Raw genomic sequence first — 21,342 nt, 5'->3', positions numbered from 1 at the left:
TCATCAAATTGTTCAAAATTGCATTGGATCGGATGCCGCCCGACAGCCATAATATCGTAATCAGGGCCGACAAAATGCCTTTGGGTGAACACGCAAGAAGGTTCAATTCGCCGACAATCGACCAAGTGGCTGTTGTTATTGTCGGAGAAAATGTGCAATCTAGAGATATCATGCTTCATCGTCGGAACAATGATTTGAAATGTGTGTCCGAAATGCACAGGACTTACGATACACTACAATATCCATTGATCTTTTGGCAGGGCGAGGACGGATACCATTTCAACATAAAAATGGTTAATCAACTAACAGGCGCTGAAACCAATAAAAAGTAAGTGCTATTAATTTTTATTCATACATACTTATGATTCGTGAAGGCGAAATAAATCACATTTAAAAGTGTCGCCGTCTTTTCCACCAGTTCGCAGTTGACATGTATGTCAAAATTGAGACTGAGCGATTGACATATATTCGTTTGAACCAAACGCAGCTCCGATCTGAAGAATACATTCATCTCCGCGATGCGATTAATGCCGACGGCGATGCAAACAACGTAGGAAGAATGACAATTTTGCCGGCCACTTACATTGGAAGCCCACGCCACATTCACGAATACGCACAAGATACGAATTCGTATGTTAGACAATATGGCCGCCCAGACCTATTTATAACATTCACCTGTAACCCCCAGTGGATTGAAATCAAGAATGAACTGCTACCCAACCAAACTTCAGTTGACAGACATGACATTACTGCCAGAGTTTTTAAACAAAAATTAAAATCTCCGATGGATTTCATCATTAAGAACCGTGTGTATGGTCAAGTTCGTTGCTGGATGTACTCCGTTGAATGGCAAAAGTGTGGTCTGCCTCATGCGCACATTTTGGTTTGGTTTGTAGAAAAAAATCATGCTGAATGAAATAGATTCAATCATCTCAGCCGAAATCCCGGATGAAGCTGTTGATCCGAAATTGCATGCAGTGGTGACTAAGGATATGATCCATGGATCTTGCGGAGTTTTCAACAACGACTTGCCCTGTATGATCGATGGTAAGTGTTCCAAGCGATACCCGAGAGACCTGATTGCTGACACTATCACAGGCAATGACGGATACCCACTGTATCGTCGGTGATCAGTTGCCGACAATGGGCGATTTGCAGTTGTGAAAGTCAAAGGGCAAGATGTTAAAGTGGACAATCGTTGGATTGTGCTGTATTTGCCTATATTATCCAAGGCTTTTGAGGCTCAAATCAATGTGGAATACTGTAACTCCGTCAATTTGATGAAGTACATATGCTAATATGTGAATAAAGTCAGCGATATGGCTCTATTCGCTGTAACAAATGCAAACGACGAAGTATCTCAGTATCAGATGGGTCGCTATGTCAGCAGCAATAAAGGCGATTTGCGGCATCTTTTCCTTTGCGATCCACGAAAGACACCCCACAGTTGTACATGTGGCAGTACATCTGGAAAACGGACGAGTGTATTTCAATCCAAAGAACGCAGCGGACAGAGCGGCATAGCCACTGTCGACAAAATTGACATTCTTCTTCTCGGTTTGTCAAGTAGATGCTTTCGCTTGCACTTTGCTGTATGCTGAAATGCCACGATTAAACATGGAACACATCATCGAAATCATTTCAGCATCGGAAACAAGGAACACCAGTTGAAGGACATCCAAATGTATTTGCCTCAGATTCTCTGGGTCGCATATATACTGTGCATCCAAATAATGACGAATGTTACTATCATCGATGGTTGTTGGTGAATGTTCGTGGTCCGACATCGTTTCAACAACTAAGAACTGTTAATGGGTATCTGTGTGCATCTAACCGTGCGGCGTGTCAACTCTTACAGTTGCTTGAGAACGATTCGCATTGGGATAATAAGCTCAAAGATTCTGTCAAATTTTCATCACATCATCAAATTTGCACATTGTTTGCGATTATCATATCCACATGTTTCCCTTCAAATCCGAACGATTTGTGGGTCAAATATATAAGGACGATATGTCTGAAGATGTTATGCATCGCGTGCGTCACCAAACTTTAATTCCGACATTGTATATGACTGCAGAAATTCACAATGAGACATTGATCATGATAGAAGACATGTGTTTATTAATGGCAAGTAAAATGTTGTCGTAATTTGGGACGGTATTACTCAATCGTCCAATGCAAGATGTATTTAACCAAGAGTTACAAAGAGAACAACAATATGACACCTAAGCAATAGCCGAAGCAGTTCGTACAAATGTTTCGCAATTGAATGGACAACAAAATACTGTATACGACTCTTTGATAGAAGCTGTGAATAATGGAACTGGATGATCCTGGAGGGACTGGGAAAACGTACTTAATTTTATTGCTTTTGGCAAGGATTCGATCGTAGAATGAAGTTATCCTAGCATTGGCTTCATCTCGAATAGCAGCGACTTTGTTAGAAGGTGAACGAAAGTAGGGGGTGTAGGCTGTAACTGGGACGATGTAAACATTGAAATGTAAACATCGCGCCAGTACCAGCCTGGGGGCCGCCAACTTGTTTCATGGGGGCTGCCATCTTGTTTCACGGAGGCCGCCATTGTTGTTGACATTGGTTACCAGGGCGCACCACCGTCGCAGCCACTGGGGGCCGCCATCTAAGTTCAGCATTTAGTTACCGGAGAGCGCCACCGTCGCTCTGAAGGCGGAAATTGTATACAAAAAATCCTGGGTGGCGGGTGGATTCGATCCCTGGGACGCACCAATGTCGTGGTTACGAGGGATACGCTTTGACTACTAGACCACGGGACCAGATGAAATATAGGGAATTAAATAACGAACATATGCCACCATGTCTTTAAATTTCGAAAAGCAATGCCTCCATACTAGCTATGTCTAAACCGTTAAATTTCGAAAAAAAAATATGTCTATAAACCCCCCTCCCCAAGTATTCCTAAAGTACCCGCCATTATGCTTAACCGCCATGTCATTAAATTTCCAAAAAAATATGCTTAAAATCCCCGCCATACTAGCTATGCCTTAACCGTTAAATTTCGAAAAAAAATGCTTAAAAGCCCCGCCACTCCACAACCGCCGCCATGTTGTATTCGTAAAACAAATGACGCCATGCCTAAAGCAAACCCCCACCATTATGCTTAACCAACATAGTTAAATTCTGAAAAAAAAAATCTATAAACCACCCAGCACTCCACAACCGCCATGTCTTTAAATTTCAAAAAAAAATATGCTTAAATAATACTGTCATTCTAGCTATTTCTATAAAACCACGAGTATGCTAAAATCAACTACAGCTATATTAGCTATAACTAAACCCCCTCCACCCCGAGTATACTTAACCGCAATGATTTTTAAATTTCAAAAATTATGCTCAAAAGAAGCAACTGCCATGTTGTATTCGAAAAGCAACGTCTCCAACCCCCCACTACAAGTATGCTTAATCGCAATGTTTAATTCCCAACCACCATATTTTAAATTTTCCAACAGCCATATTTAAATTTCGAAAACAAATTACGCTTAACCCGTCATGTTTCAGTATGCTTAAAAAACCCTACCCGCCATATTAGCTATGACTAAACAAACATAAAATCAAAAATCCCGCGCATGGAGAGCGAGATGTTGCCCGCTGGAGCATCACTCATAAACTGCGCAATTATAATCCCCACATAATATAATAAGCATAATAATTAATGTCTTTAAAAACAACACTGTGTGTGTGCAACACGCCAAGTAATAAGCATAGTTAAAAAAATGTAGGATCTCTATTGTGGTAGCCCACATTCAAATAGTAATAAGCATAGGAAAATTTTATAATATTAAGCATAGTAAAAATGTATAATATTGTACAAACACTGTGTAGTAATTGGCTCTCTACCAGTGTGTTAAGTAATAAGCATAGAATGTATTAAGCATAGTTAGGAATTAAAATCCCCGTCATAATAGCTATGCCTAAACCGTCATGTTTAAATTACGTCGAGTACAAACACCGTGCTGGAAGCCTCGGTCGTTCGCCGGGCATAGAAATGTATTAAGCATAGTTAGGACCCCTACATGTAACACGAAGTGTTCAGTAATTAAAAATAAAATGTAGCTGCGGCACATTCGCCAGAAACAAATTACGTATGTTACCGAGGTAATAAAAAAATAGCAAATAAGCAAACATAAAATAAAAACTCACCGGAACGCATCCCGCCCACCCCGGCGACTTGTAACAAATAAATTTAAATAAATGTTGTACAATCGTCCGTGTACGAAAGAGAGTTGAACAATCGCTCGTGCGCCGCTCGTGCGCCGTAGCGTTAAGTAATAAACAAATTAAAAAAAATGTAGATGCGGCACGAACGCCAGAAATAAATCATATAGGCATAGTTAAAATAAAAATATATAAGCAAAGTTAAAATAATAACAGTTCTAACCCTCCAAATAGCGCTCTGCAACATGTACAAATAAGCATACATAAAAATAAAACTCACCTGAACGCACCCCACCTATCCCGGAGATGTGTAATTAAAAATAAAAATGCAGACGAAAATATATGTTAAAAAATTTTAACACCTATGTACGCCGTGTAGAGTGCAACCCGCACAACCGACAGCGTTTAACGATAAGTAAAATTATAAAATATATTACAAAGCGGGAGTGGCCCACTCACGAATATGTTTTAGTGTTATAAGCATAGTTAAAATTCATAATATTGTAAAGATAGTTAAGTATTAAGCATAGGTAGGACAAAGACTATTATTTTACGTCGAGTACAAACGCTGTGCTGGAAACCTCGCTCGTGCGCCGGGCATAGAAATGTATTAAGCATAGTTAGGACCCCTGCATGTAACATGAAGCGTTCAGTAATTAAAAATAAAATGTAGATGCGGCACGATCGCCAGAAACAAATTACGTATGTTACCGAGGTAATAAAAAAAAATAGCAAATAAGCATACATAAAATAAAAACTCACCGGAACGCATCCCGCCAACCCCGGCGACTTGTAACAAATAAATTTAAATAAATGTGGTACAAATGTCCGTGTAGGAAAGAGAGTTGAACGATCACTCGTGCGCTGCTCGTGCGCCATAGCGTTAAGTAATAAAGAAAATAAAAATAAAATTTAGATGCCGCACGAACGCCAGAAATAAACCATATAGGCATAGTTCAAAAAAAAGTACGCAAAGTGAAAGTAAAAACAGTTTTAACCCTCCAAATAGCGCTCTGCAACATGCACCAATAAGCATACATAAAGGAAAAACTCACCGGAACGCACCCCCAGGCAACGTGTAACAAATAATATTAAATAAATGTTAAACAAACGCCCGTGTAGGAAAGAGTGTTGAACGATCGCTCGTGCGCCTTAGCATTAAGTAATAAACATATTTAAAATAAAAAACCTGACGCAGTGGGCGAAAACCCAGAAAAAACAAGAACACACACCCGCTCAGCTGCGGCATGAAGCAAATAAGCATACATAAAAGAAAAAAACTCACCTGATTGCACCCAGTCCAACCCGGCGACGAGTAATTAAAAATAAAAACGCAGACGAAAAGAAATATATTAAAAATAGTAACACCTATGTACGCCGTGTAGAGTGCAACCCGCACAACCGACAGCGTTTAACGATAAGTAAATTATAAAATATATTACAAAGCGGGAAAACACGTCTGTACTCCGTGCACGAACTCGTGAAACTGTTGACAAAATTCCTCGTGCGACAGAGGGGAAATTTGTTTTTAGACTCTGGCCCGCTGTGTGCTATACGAACTTGCAGGAGAGCCTAAGCGTGAAACACAAATAAAAACCCACAGTCCAGTAATACATGAAACCGCCGAACTATAACTGTGACAAAACAAATACCATAAATCAAGTGTAAATAACAATCAAAATGATATAGCAAACACTTACAAACGAAATACAGCGCAATGCAGATAAAACCTCAGCAGCGAAAACTCCCATGAAATAATACTCGCTTAATGAGACACCATGATGCAAAGAGTAAAAAGACATCACTATATGTAAATAGGAAAAATAAAACAAACGCGGAACCGCGAGAAAAACAAGCAAAACCATCGACAGCAAAAGATAGAAAGGTAATCAAAATACTAATTCAGTTACACATTGAGGAAATAAATAAGGACGGACCCCCAAATACCACTATGCCAAACACAACCCATAATTAAATCACAAAAAACAAAAACCAGTCTTTAAAAAATCTATCTACGAGAACAATATCATAAAAAATACCACACTCTCCAACACACCAAATGGCATGGCCCGATAAATGACAACACAAATAAATATCGATAACCATAAATACCTACATCCTCAAAATATGTTATTAAACAACCGAAACATAAGAAACATACACCACAGCCCACATAAGACCTCGCGAACGAACGGCACAACACCAGAGACAAAACATGCTATTCCCATTTGTTAAAAATACGCACATACGAGTCTTAAGTGCTAGCCCAGCTAGTATACATTCATTAATAAATAAAATATGTTATAGTATTTGTGTAGGCAATAAATAGGAAGTAAAAAGCAATATAGCCGCAAGACGTTATTAAATATAGAAATAAGTGTATGTATTGCCATTAAATAATATATATGTAAGTAAAACGTGTTATACCCTAAACTAAATATCTGCAGGTCTAAGCTCTTATAGTCAAACTTTGTAGGAATATAAACATAAGTCGTTTTAACGGTCTGTGTAATACAAATGCTTATCATCAGCTCTGAGTAATTTATCATTCATATATCAAAACATAGCATGTTATTATAATAATAAAAATAAACTATGTATCATTATAGTATAAAGACAGCAATATACTGGGAACTCATTTTCAAATAGTCATACCATCGTTAATAAATAACCATTCTATTTATTTATACAAACAAACATTAACAGCTATCCATCCTTCCCTTTCGCTCACGACATAGCCATATCGTGTGGTGTTCTAAATAAGGAGTGTTGACACTCATAAAGGAATATTATATGAGTCATGTTGTACAGTAAGAATGCTTATAAGATAATTGTTAACTTTCCATCAAGGCTAGATAAAACACAATCTCTATATAGTGGTAGATGAATAATCAGAGACTAACTATAGACTTCATACTAGTAAATAATAATAATTAAGGATATATCGGGGTAAATAAAAAAAATAACCTATATAACCACACCCCAATAAGCATAGGAAGCTCTGGCGTTAATAACCAAAACGTAACATGAAAGGTTACTAGTTCAGTTAAGAATCTATATTCTACTACTACGCATTCCATTAAGCATAGGAAGCACTATAATCCCATTCCGACGAAACCTGAATAAAACACACCAGTAATGTTTGTGAAAGAACACACGATGATATTCATATTAATAACCACTTAGCCAAAATCGTTTACAGACATAGCAAGCACCGCTTCGCTTTGACGATGGTCCAGAACACGACAGACGCCTCGGCGGACCACTAGTAACTTTCACTTGCCTGGAGGGCAGACGGAAATAACACAAACACGCAGCGTCCTCCGAACACAAGCCCCCCAGCTGTAATGCTGGATAAAATAATATATTAAAATACGTAAAACAACAAGGATGCCTTGCAAACTATTAATTACACCACCCATGCCTTTAAACCAAGTAACGTGAACAACGAAGCCCGACAACGACTTTCAAGTGACAAGGAGTAAAGAAGGAAATAATAATTACATGAAAGTAAACATGTGGTGTACGAATACTCATTGCCCATCAACTATGTACTACCTACTAGTGCTAATCCATTTATTGCCAGACATAAAAAACCAATTTTTTATATATAAAATATCTTTACATTAAAATAAATATAGTGTCAGGATAATACTTAAAAAAAGTATTGAAGTAACTGAAGCGTGTACACAAACAAAACTGTAAATTCCTCATCATAAAAGTTTATTGAATTTGTACCCCCACATATATAATACGTTAATATTACCATAATATAGTTATCAGAAATAACAAGACAACGCGAAAAAACGAAACAACGCTTACAGGCATATTGCAACCTACATCGAAACGACCATAAGACTCAAACCCAGACACTTCTTAAACCCACAGAGATGGTCAGGAGAAATTACATTCCATATACAACAGATGCTGTACTAAAAAGATACATGTATACCAATGAGAACAGGTGTAACCGCCATAACTGAAAGTATTATATAAAAGAAACAATACATTAATACCACAGCCTCAAAAAACACAAAACAGGAGAATGAACTAAAAGAGCAATTTCAAAAGTCTAAACTGAACAGAAAATTAGGTAAATATTGACGTATACACATGAGAGTACAATTAAGTAGAAATATATATTTAAAAAAAATTACATTACCTAGCGTAAGAAAAACGCATTCAGAAAGACCAGACATCGCTTCCCCTCGCAAAATGTTCAATGGTAATAGTCACAATCCCTAATAACATACATGTGAAATAGAAAGAGTTAGACACCGACTTTAAAAAGACAACCACTCGTTAAAGACATGTAAAAGTTAAATGACTAAGCTAAATTAATATAATGAAACCACATATACGTTTGCGACAAAACACGTTTCCTATACTAAATGTCACATCCCAAATAAATTAAATTCATCATCTAAAAGAAAAAGTTTTTTTTGGTTAACCTAAACGAAACCTGAGTTAAAAAAACCATATGGAAGAGAGATTCCGCATTATATTTAAGTATATTGAAAGGAATTTCAAACTCTAGAGACCCACCTTGTTCTAACAAATCATTTTTAATTATGTATGTTCGCACACAAGTTGAGAAAAAAGGATTAGTGTAAGAAATTTGATGTTTGCTCAAGCGCTATGTAGTGACAAGAAACGATAAATATGGAATTATGTATATTTAGATACCAACCATACAATTATAACAATTTAAATATGAAACATATAATAAAAAAATCCTCGGGTATGTCGTATATCTAGAACCATACTGTCATGATCAAAGATGTCACCAATAGTTCCCAATACACATAATGAAGTAATAATAAAACATCCAGTGGTTACAAACAGAAATATTACAAAAATATGCACTTAACAATGACTTAGGTTATCCAGAAGCATATAGTTATAAATAAACAATAAAAAAGCAAACCAAATTACCAATAATATGGAATCACTTCAAGAAAAAAGAAAACAAAGTTCAGATAATACAAACACAGAAAGGTGAAAAAAAAGCAATTTGATCAGTAAGATGAAGCTTCAAGACCAATTCCCTCGCGAATGAAGGATGATATACATTGCAGTAGCACACATTGTCCCACATATGTATCGAAACACAGGGTTAGATCGTAACACACACGCACGACTTCCAGGACGTTTCCACCATCATGTTTGGAACCTTTATTTTTATTTTAAATTTAAAATTTACATTGATTAACACCGAGAACTGTAATATATAAACAACAGCAACGATAGTAGCTAAACACAACACACTTAATATAATATTCTCCATCACTTTCACAAACCCATCCGTGAAATAAAAAATGAAGCAGCCAAGAAAAAGTATCTATATAAAGACCTTAAACTCTGCCGGCCACCGCAGCCCAGCATTAGTTGCCAGACGTATCCTTCACAGACAGAAGGGATTGCCAGTGCGCAACCAATATGTAATTATTGTAAAAGACTCAATTAAAAAAAAATCAAACATGTATGTTAAATCTGGCTAGCATTCTCATAGTTTAAGTGAAAACAGGCCGGAACACAACTTGATAACATAATATTAGCTATTCCTAAACCTTAAATATATACAATGTAAGAAATCGCACTAGCCAACTTAACACTCATATTCCACAAAATATAAGTTCATCGAGATACAATGACACACGAATATTTGCATGAATGATATATAAGTACTATACAAACCCCCAAAATTCATAACATAGTTATCAAAGTACCCTTTCAATACTAACCCAATGAAACAGAAAATTCTATTACACCCCAAGCATTGTATATGAAAGTAAGCACATATCACAATTGAACTAGAAAAAATAAATATAAAAAAATGCTAGCGAACACACAGACAAATATTCATCATAGCACCATTGGGTGGAAAAAAGATAATACCATCAATTTTATCTTTACAGCCACATGCATTAAGAATATATATATATATATATTTACTTTTATTAACAACACAGGAATATTTTAGTGTATAATCGTTGTGTAGCTAAATTAGGAGGATAAAATTACAATGTATTAAAAAAATAAATCTAATTACAACTATTAAAAATATGTGCGCCAACTCACAAGTGTAAAACCATTAATTAAAACATACAAAACCTCTCTCTTCACTCTCTCTCTCTCTCTCTCTCTCTCTCTCTCTTTGTCTCTCTTATTCGCTCTATATACTGGTTGCGAAATTCCACGATTGATACAATTAACTTAGAGATAACCCCCACACCGATGCATTGTAACGTCAACTACATTCCGCTTTTGATGGACCTGAAAATGATGGATGCAGAGTGTTTGTTATGCGGCTGCCTTTTCTCAGAGGACAAACATGGCGAGAAATGGCGGCAGTGCCTCAAGTGCTATGGGTGCGCTCATGAAGATTGCGGAGCTGATCCATGTTTCGTGTGTCCTATGTGTAACAAACAAAAGTGCAAAAAGTGAATAAATGATATCAAATATGGAATTTGTAACATAATGTAGGGGGTGTCTCATATTAGGAACACATTTTTGTTTTCACAAAATTTCGCATTTTTTTTATTTCTTAGTTTAATTATTTTCTGTATTAATACAAGTGCTCAATCCTGTTTTGAAGTAAAAGTGCATTACATAATATATCATATAAGATAAATAAATCTACCAATAGTGGTTTTAATAACAAAATATAAATATTTTTAAAAAAGGGGTCTCATATTCGGTACACTTGCCCTACAAGTCAACATATGCTATTTTTGCCAAACTGAAATAAGAGTGCAAGTCAACTTATACTATCTTTGCCAAACTAAAAAAAACAACAGAAATATCGCCAAATTATACAGCTGAATTTAATGTAAACATGTTTTTTTCACTGGGACAATTTTTTTTGTTAGCTTTAAGTAGGTATACTTTATAATATTGGAAAAAACATACAAACAATTAAAAATAAAACAGTGGTAGAAAGATTTAAAACTAAATATGGCATCAGATTATCCAACTTATTAAAAACTCGCACGAATTAACTTCTATGTATTGCAATATGAATGGACTATTCCACTCTCTATGCATAGCTTCAAACTCTATGGATATGTAAGATCTACTCAACACTTCAGGCTTGTATAATGTTCTGTTGTTATACTGTTTATTTCATTGCAATGACATAGGACAATTTGAAACGTGCAGTTAATAATATTGAAGATGTCTACAAGATCAATGAAGATACTCAAACTTGCCAAGAAGTCATTAACAGAAGGCAAAAAAAAAAACAGGTAACTAGTTAATGCTGTTGTATCTTACATGATGAGAGGGGGAGATAATTTCTAGCATACCTACATTAACTATACGAATATGTTTTGTGTTCTAGTTAATGAAGAAATTCGGACCAAAAAAAGAGCTCATAACCTAGATGAACCAGACGTTTCTGTTTCTACTGACGAAAAAGGTAACTTATTAATGTAGTTGTGTCTAATTTATATCGCGTGGAGGATAGTATCTAACATACATTAATCGTGTGAATTGTTATTCTGTTTCAGTTAATAAAGAAATTCTGACAAAAACAGAGCTTATAACTTAGACGAACGCAATGTTTATGCAATGTTATTGTGACAACTGGCTAAACATATGATTTATTAATGTACCTTGCTATTGTGTCTAAGGTGTGGGGGAAGGTTATATTTATAATACATTAATTGCGTGAATAATTATCGTGTTTCAGTTCTTGAAGAAATTTTGCCAATAAAGAGAGTACATAACCTTGATGAACGAGATATTTCTGACGAAATAGGTAACTTATTAATGTAGCTCTTGTGTTTAAGGTATGGAGTGGAGGATAATATTTAGTATACATTAAATGCGTTAATTGTTTTTGTGTTTCAGGCCATGAAGAAAGTTGGGAATCAGAAAACATACAAAACCATGACAAACCAGCTAGTTCTATGTCTGATGTACCACATTACATAACTAAGGAGAATAGTGACAGTAATATGAGTGGCGATGACAGTGACATTGATAAAGACTATGAACCAGAAGAAAGTGAATCAAGTGAAGACGAAAGCACAAATGTGTGTAAGTTAACAAATGTTGCATACCTTTAACAAAGAAAAATACAGTTGCCACTGAAAAGGAGCGTGCCAGTGCTTCTCCATGGACTGGTGCACATTCTCGAAAAGCCAGGGCAGAAAGGAAATCCAAACGAAACACGGGGCGAACGTACACCACAGCAAAAGGTAAGGAAGTTGCAGCTATAACTCCAAAACCCATACGCATGTGTCGCATGAAATGTAAGGAAAAACTTGACAAAATTATAGACGAACAGCATACAGTCAGGGAGAAAATTTTTAATGAATACTGGGCACTTGGAGATCGGAACAAAAGAGTAGCCTATGTAGTCAGCCTAGTTGATTCAAAGACACCAGAAACAACAAGGAAGAGAACTGTGGATCCGGACAAGGAAAAATTCAGGATGGTAACACATATATTCCATTTTCGAGTAAATGGAGAACGGTTTAGAGTTTGTAGGAGATGTTTCATGAAGACCCTCGATGAATCTCAGGAAGTCATTACACTTGCTTTAATGAATCATCATGGAAATGTTTCTGGATTATCATATGATGATAAGAGAGGAAAGACACCACCAAGTAACAAACATTCTCTGTAGAAACTACAAGAAATCAAAAATGATATTTCATCATTTCCTCACTATAATTTACATCACACACGCAGAGAAAGTAGCAGAATATTTTTGCCATCTTACCTAAACTTACAAGTTATGTATAACCTGTATTGTGAAGGTAAGGAAAGGCCAGTGGGAGTGCATGACTTGATGTAAGTTTTTGGACATACGCAATGGCGTATGTCCAAAAACTTACATCAAGTCAAGGAAAGGCCAGTTTCCAGAGGAATATACGAAAGGGAATTCCATAAGATGAACCTCTCTTTTAAACAGCCAAAGGTAGACACATGCCACAAATGTGATGTTCTCCAAGCCAAATCGAAATTTGCAGCGAACAACACAGAAAAGGATGACATTGATGAAGTTTTAGCGGCTCATTATGCGGAGGCAGACAAAGCATATCTTGAAAAAGACAAAGATAAGAAATGTTCTTCTTTAGATGAATCCATGCTATGTTATACATTTGACTTACAGCAATGTCTTCCGACACCATATTTAAACACTTCAGTGTCATTTTATAAACGGTATCTATGGACATACAACTTGACTGTGCATGACACAAGTACAGGACGCGTGGCATGCTATATGTGGCATGAGGCAGAGGGTGCTCGTGGTGGAAATCAGATAGCAACATGTGTTTTCAAAGAACTGGTATCACTTCCTTCAAATGTAAAAAACGTGACTTTGTACTATGACACATGCGGAGGACAGAATAAAAATTCACATGTAGCTGCAATGTTTCTATTTGTCATGCAGGAAAACAAGAACTTGAACAGTGTTGATCATAAATTCTTGGTAAGTGGCCACAGTCACATGGAGTGTGATGTTGATCATGGAATGATAGAAAAACAAAAAAAGAAGATGCAAGTTCCTGTCACACATCCACATGACTGGTATCAGCTAGTACGTTCTGTTGGCAAGAAAAATAAATTTACAGTTGTAGAACTGTCACATACTGACTTCTTGGATTTTGCAGGCTTGCTTAAAGATACCTTGCAACTTCGAAAGAAAGACACAGAAGGGAATCAAGTCAACTGGCACAATGTTAGATGGTTTAGATTCACAAAGGAATATGGGACAGTGTTGTACAAGAACAGTCTTGAGGAGGATGAGCCATTTAAGGCATTAAGCTTCATTCGTAGAGGGAAAGAAGGTGTTTATCTGAAGCCTAAAAATTGCTACAATGGCCCTCTTGCAATCACAAAAGCAAAGAAGAAGGACCTACTGAAATTACTACCACTCATTCCACCGGTATTCCATTACTTTTATAAAGAACTAAAAACCAATGATGTTGCGAAAGACAACTATACTGACATAGATAAATTTCCCGAGGAGTAGTAAATGTTAACGTGTGTTGAATAATATATGAAATGTTTATCGGTTAGAACATTTATTGTTACTAAAAAACAGTTGTTTCCTATGAATAATATGTCTTGTGGCATGGTACGTGTATTTTTATTGTGCATATTATTGTTGGTAAAAGGAGTATAAGTCGTGCTCTGAACATGGTCTAAACAGTACTAGTCACATTTCTATTAGAATATGTAACTGTTAACATATATATTGCAGGTACAATCATGTGGCCTATAAACAATGCTATTAATAGAGTTAGTAATGCTATTGTTATAAATTTAAACAAAATAATCAATAAAACTTGTTTCCTGAAAAATGTGTAAATTTGACTTAATACTTTTTTTCCCTGGCACCCTAAATATATAAAAAATTGGTTATTTTATGTCTGGCAATAAATGGATTAGCACTAGTAGGTAGTACATAGTTAAAGGGCAATGAGTATTCGTACACCACATGTTTACTTTCATGTAATTATTATTTCCTTCTTTACTCCTTGTCACTTGAAAGTCGTTGTCGGGCTTCGTTGTTCACATTACTTGCTTTAAAGGCATCGGTGGTGTAATTAATAGTTTGCAAGGCATCCTTGTTGTTTTACGTATTTTAATATATTATTTTATCCAGCATTACAGCTGGGGGGCTTGTGTTCGGAGGACGCTGCGTGTTTGTGTTATTTCCGTCTGCCCTCCAGGCAAGTGAAAGTTACTAGTGGTCCGCCGAGGCGTCTGTCGTGTTCTGGACCATCGTCAAAGCGAAGCGGTGTTTGCTATGTCTGTAAACGATTTTGGCTAAGTGGTTATTAATATGTTCTTTCACAAACATTACTGGTGTGTTCTATTCAGGTTAGGTCGGAATGGGATTATAGTGCTTCCTATGCTTAATGGAATGCGTAGTAGTAGAATATAGATTCTTAACTGAACTAGTAACCTTTTATTTTACGTTTTGTTATTAACGCCAGAGCTTCCTATGCTTATTGGGGTGTGGTTATATAGGTCTTTTTTTATTTACCCCGATATATCCTTAATTATTATTATTTACTAGTATGAAGTCTATAGTTGGTCTTTCATTATTCATCTACCACTATATAGATTGCGTTTTATCTAGCCTTGATGGAAAGTTAACAATAATCTTATAAGCATTCTAACTGTACAACATGACTCATATAATATTCCTTTATGGGTGTCAACACTCCTTATTTAGAACACCACACGATATGGCTATGTCGTGAGCGAAAGGGAAGGATGGATAGCTGTTAATGTTTGTTTGTATAAATAAATAGTATGGTTATTTATTAACGATGGTATGACTATTTGAAAATGAGTTACCAGTATATTGCGGTCTTTATACTATAATGATACATAGTTTATTTTTATTATTAGAATAACATGCTATGTTTTGATATATGAATGATAAATTACTCAGAGCTGATGATAAGCATTTGTATTACACAGACCGTTAAAACGACTTATGTTTATATTCCTACAAAGTTTGACTATAAAAGCTTAGACCTGCAGATATTTAGTTTAGGGTATAACACGTTTTACTTACATATATATTTTTTAATGGCTATACATACAATTTATTACTATATTTAATAACGACTTGTGGCTATATCACTTTGTACTTCCTATTTATTGCCTACACAAATACTATAACATATTTTATTTATTTATGAATGTATACTAGCTGGGCTAGCACTTAAGACTCGTATGTGCGTATTTTTAACAAATGGGAATAGCATGTTTTGTCTCTGGTGTTGTGCCGTTCGTTCGCGAGGTCTTATGTGGGCTGTGGTGTATGTTTCTTATGTTTCGGTTGTTTAATAACATATTTTGAGGATGTAGGTATTTATGGTTATCGATATTTATTTGTGTTGTCATTTATCGGGCCATACCATTTGGTGTGTTGGAGAGTGTGGTATTTTTTATGATATTGTTCTCGTAGATAGACTTTTTAAAGACTGGTTTTGGTTTATTGTGATTAAATATGGGTTCTGTTTAGCCTAGTGGTATTTGGGGGTCCGTCCTTATTTATTTCCTCAATGTGTAACTGAATTAGTATTTTTATTACCTTTCTTGCTTTTGCTGACGATGGTTTTGCTTGTTTTTTTCGCGGTTCCGCGTTTGTTTTATTTTTCCTATCTACGTATAGGGATGTCTTTTTACTCTTTGCATTATGGTGTCTCATTAAGCGAGTATTATTTCACGGAAGTTTTCGCTGCTGAGGTTTTATCTGCATTGCGCTGTATTTCGTTTGTGAGTGTCTGCTATATCATTTTGATTGTTATTTACACTTAATTTATGGTAATTTTTTTGTCACTGTTATAGTTCAGCGGATTCATGTATTACTGGGCTGTGAGTTTTTAATTGTGTTCCACGCTTAGGCTCTCCTGCAAGTTCGTATAGCACACACTTGGTCAGAGTCGAAAAAAACTTTCCCTTCCGTCGCACGAGGAATTTTGTCTACAGTTTCACGAGTGCGTGCACGGAGTACAGACGTGTGTACCCGCTTTGTTATATATTTTATAATTTACTTATCGTTAAATGCTGTCGGTTGTGCGGGTTGTACTCTACACGGCATACATAGGTGTTACTATTTTTAATATATCTTTTCGTCTGCGTTTTTATTTTTAATTACTCGTCGCCGGGTTGGACTGGGTGCATTCCGGTGAGTTTTTTTCTTTTATGTATGCTTATTTGCTTCGTGCTACAGCTGAGCGGGTGTGTGTTCTTGTTTTTTTTGGGTTTTCGCCCACTCCGTGAGGTTTTTTATTTTAAATATGTTTATTACTTAACGCTAAGGCGCACGAGCGATCGTTCAACACTCTTTCCTACACGAACGTTTGTTCAACATTTATTTAATATTATTTGTTACACGTTGCCTGGGGGTGCGTTCCGGTGAGTTTTTCTTTTATGTATGCTTATTGGTGCATGTTGCAGAGCGCTATTTGGAGGGTTAGAACTGTTTTTACTTTCACTTTGCGTACTTTTTTTTATCTATGCCTATATGGTTTATTTCGGGCGTTCGTGCGGCATCTACATTTTATTTTTATTTTGTTTATTACTTAACGCTATGGCGCACGAGCGGCGCACGAGTGATCGTTCAACTCTCTTTCCTACACGGACATTTGTACAACATTTATTTAAATTTATTTGTTACAAGTCGCCGGGGTTGGCGGGATGCGTTCCGGTGAGTTTTTATTTTATGTATGCTTATTTGCTATTTTTTTTATTACCTCGGTAACATACGTAATTTGTTTCTGGCGATCGTGCCGCATCTACATTTAATTTTAATTACTGAACGCTTCGTGTTACATGCAGGGGTCCTAACTATGCTTAATACATTTCTATGCCCGGCGCACGAGCGAGGTTTCCAGCACCGCGTTTGTACTCAACGTAAAATAATAGTCTTTGTCCTACCTATGCTTAATACTTAACTATCTTTACAATATTATGAATTTTAACTATGCTTATAACACTAAAACATATTCGTGAGTGGGCCACTCCCGCTTTGTAATATATTTTATAATTTTACTTATCGTTAAACGCTGTCGGTTGTGCGGGTTGCACTCTACACGGCATACATAGGTGTTACTATTTTTTAATATATATTTTCGTCTGCATTTTTATTTTTAATTACACATCGCCGGGATGGGCGGGGTGCATTCAGGTGAGTTTTATTTTTATGTATGCTTATTGGTACATGTTGCAGAGCGCTATTTGGAGGGTTAGAACTGTTTTTATTTTAACTTTGCTTATATATTTTTATTTTAACTATGCCTATATTCTTTATTTCTGGCGTTTGTGCCGCAGCTACATTTTATTTATAATTTTGTTTATTACTTAACGCTACGGCGCACGAGCGGCACACGAGCGATCGTTCAACTCTCTTTCCTACACGGACGTTTGTACAACATTTATTTAAATTTATTTGTTACAAGTCGCCGGGGTGGGCGGGATGCGTTCCTGTGAGTTTTTATTTTATGTATGCTTATTTGCTATTTTTTTTATTACCTCGGTAACATACGTAATTTGTTCCTGGCGATCGTGCCGCAGCTACATTTTATTTTAATTTACTAAACGCTTCGTGTTACATGTAGGGGTCCTAACTATGCTTAATACATTTCTATGCCCGGCGCACGAGCGAGGCTTCCATCATGGTGTTTGTACTCGACGTAATTAAACATGATGGTTTAGGCATAGCTATTATGGCGGGGATTTTAATTCCTAACTATGCTTAATACTCTCTATGCTTATTACTTAACACACTGGTAGAGAGCCAATTACTACACAGTGTTTGTACAATATTATAAATTTTAACTATGCTTAATATTATAAATTTTTACTATGCTTATTATTATTTTAATGTGGGCTACCACAATAGAGATCCTACATTTTTTTTAACTATGCTTATTACTTGGCGTGTTGCACACACACACAGTGTTGTTTTTAAAAACATTAATTATTATGCTTATAATATGATGTGGGGATTATAATTGCGCATTTTATGAGTGACGCTCCAGCGGGCAACATCTCGCTCTCTCTGCGCGGGATTTTTTAAGTTATGTTTATTTAGTCATAGCTAATATGGCGGGTGGGGTTTTTTAAGCATACTGAAACATGACGGGTTAAGCGTAATTTGTTTTCGAAATTTAAATATGGCTGTTGGAAATTTTAAAATATGGTGGTTGGGAATTAAACATTGCGATTAAGAATACTTGTAGTGGGGGTTGGAGACGTTGCTTTTCGAATACAACATGGCGGTTGCTTCTTTTGAGCATAATTTTTGAAATTTAAAAAATATTGCGGTTAAGCATACTCGGAGTGGGGGTGGAGGGGGTTTAGTCATAGCTAATATGGCTGTAATTGATTTTAGCATACTCGGTGTTTTTTAGACATAGCTAGAATGACAGTATTATTTAAGCATATTTTTTTTTTTTGAAATTTAAAGACATGGCGGTTGTGGAGTGCTGGGGGGTTTATAGATATATTTTTTTTTCGAAATTTAAATATGTTGGTTAAGCATAATGGTGGGGGTTTGCTTTAGGCATGGCGTCAATTGTTTTACGAATACAACATGGCGGCAGTTGTGGAGTGGCGGGGCTTTTAAGCATTTTTTTTTCGAAATTAAACGGTTTAGGTATAGCTAGTACGGCGGGGATTTTAAGCATATTTTTTTGGAAATTTAATGACATGGTGGTTAAGCATTTTGGCGGGGGTTTTAGGAATACTTGGGGAGGGGGGTTTATAGACATATTTTTTTTTCGAAATTTAACGGTTTAGAGATAGCTAGTATGGAGGCATTGCTTTTCGAAATTTAAAGACATGGCGGCATATGTTCGTTATTTATTCCCCATATTTCATCTGGTCCCGTGGTCTAGTGGTCAAAGCGTCTGCCTCGTAACCACGACGTTGGTGCGTCCCAGGGATCGAATCCACCCGCCACCCAGGATTTTTTGTATACAATTACCGCCTTCGGAGCGATGGTGGCGCGCTCCGGTAACTAAATGCTGAACTAAGATGGCTGCCCCCAGTGGCTGCGACGGTGGCGCGCCCTGGTAACCAATGTTAACAACAATGGCGGCCTCCATGAAACAAGATGGCAGCCCCCATGAAACAAGACGGCGGCCCCCATGCTGGTACTGGCGCGATGTTTACATTTCAATGTTTACATCGTCCCAGTAACAGCCTACACCCCCTACCGACGAACTGCAGATTCTGCCTTGAAATTGCCACCGAACATGCAAATCAACGAGACACCAGCTTGCAACCTCACCAAAAACAGCGCAATGGCGAAGATTCTACAGATATGGAAATTGAACGCTTGGGACGAATGCACGATGGCCCACAAGAGGTCACTGGAAGCGCTGGACAGAACATTGAAAGATCTTCGTGACAATCAAAACATTTTTGGTGGAGCCATTATTCTGTTGTCCAGTGATTTTTGTCAGACTCTTCCAGTTATTCCACGATCAACTGTAGCTGACGAACTAAACGCGTGCTTAAAATCATCAAATTTGTGGTGGCATGTAAAGACACTTCGATTGACGACTAACATGCGAGTGATTTTGCAATAAGATCGAAATACATATGTGTTTTCGAAGCAATTGTTGGACATTGGTAATGGGAAAATTGCAGTTGACATCTCTACTGGATTAGTCACATTTCCCACTGATTTCTGTCAGTTAACCGAATCGAAGGAGGAGCTCATTCGGCGTGTGTTTCCGAACGTAGCACAGAACTTCAAAAACCATAATTGGCTACATGAATGAGCCATATTGGCAGCGAAGAACAAAGATGTCGATGATCTTAATGCGTCCATTCAAAATCTCATTCCTGGACAGTTGTTTTCCTTCAAATCGGTTGACACAGTTATCAACCAGGATGAGATAGTAAACTATCGGACAGAATTTTTGAATTCCCTAGAATTGCCTGGATTACCACCTCACAATTTGCAATTGAAAGTAGGCTCAGTCATCATCATGTTATGTAACATCAATCAATGCAATGGAACGAGACTGACTGTTAAAAAGCTTATGAACAATTTCATCGAGGCCATTATTATCACGGGAAAGTACAAAGGAGAGTATGTTTTGATTCCGCGCATCCCAATGATTCCAACGGACATGCCATTCGATTTTAAACGACTTCAATTCCCCGTGCATCTGGCCTTCGCGATGACCATAAACAAATCTCAAGGCCAGTCGTTGGAAGTTTGCGGAATTAACTTGGAGTTTCCGTGTTTCACGCATGGAAACTGTATGTTGCGTTTTCGCGTGTCGGAAAGCCATCATCTTTGTTTATTTACGCGCCTGAAAACAAAACGAAAAACGTAGTTTACCTAAAAGCTTTGCTTTAAATGTTAACTGCATTTATCTTTCATGTAAAATAAAAACATTGCATTCATTTGAATTACAAACGAGTTTAATTAAATAACCAATCAAAACTCAAGCCGTACACGATGCGACTTATATTATCGATCTCAATGAATTGGAGTTTGAAGGGTGATAAAAATTAATATCTTTTGAAGAGTTACAATCAAATAAATTATAGGTGGTACGAAGTTCACCGGGTCATGTAGTTCTTAAATAATTTAGAATAAACTGAAATCAGTTGTCTAAAACTATTGAAGATAGAATTCCAAAATTTTG

This window comes from Bacillus rossius, chromosome 2 (genome assembly GCF_032445375.1).
Source record: "Bacillus rossius redtenbacheri isolate Brsri chromosome 2, Brsri_v3, whole genome shotgun sequence".
NCBI classification, from domain to species: domain Eukaryota; kingdom Metazoa; phylum Arthropoda; class Insecta; order Phasmatodea; family Bacillidae; genus Bacillus; species Bacillus rossius.
The sequence above is the reverse complement of the archived record's forward strand: the minus strand, read 5'-3'. Positions refer to the sequence as shown.